Genomic DNA, 354 nt, shown 5'->3' on the forward strand with positions numbered 1-354 from the left:
ATACTACGTTTCATACGATACATAAATTAGCAACTGTATTTCACACTGATTAAATACATTAATCCTATCTTTTTCATATCACTTTTTCTTTACCTACACTTTTTTCTCCACTTTTCATTCTAAGACAACATAAACGGCCATTCAGAGTAAAATGCTGATGCTAAAATGTTAATGTTTAAATCCATGCATGTTTTCTCATTACATCTGCTATTCGTTTTCTTAATATGACACATCCATCTAACATTCTCATAAATTCACTAGAAACTGTGTTTAATGCCATCATAATACGATGAAAGATGAATATATATAAACGGTCAAAGGATAATTCGAGACAAGATGATGAATTCCAAACAA

This window comes from Penaeus monodon, chromosome 25 (assembly GCF_015228065.2).
Source record: "Penaeus monodon isolate SGIC_2016 chromosome 25, NSTDA_Pmon_1, whole genome shotgun sequence".
NCBI classification, from domain to species: Eukaryota; Metazoa; Arthropoda; class Malacostraca; order Decapoda; family Penaeidae; genus Penaeus; species Penaeus monodon.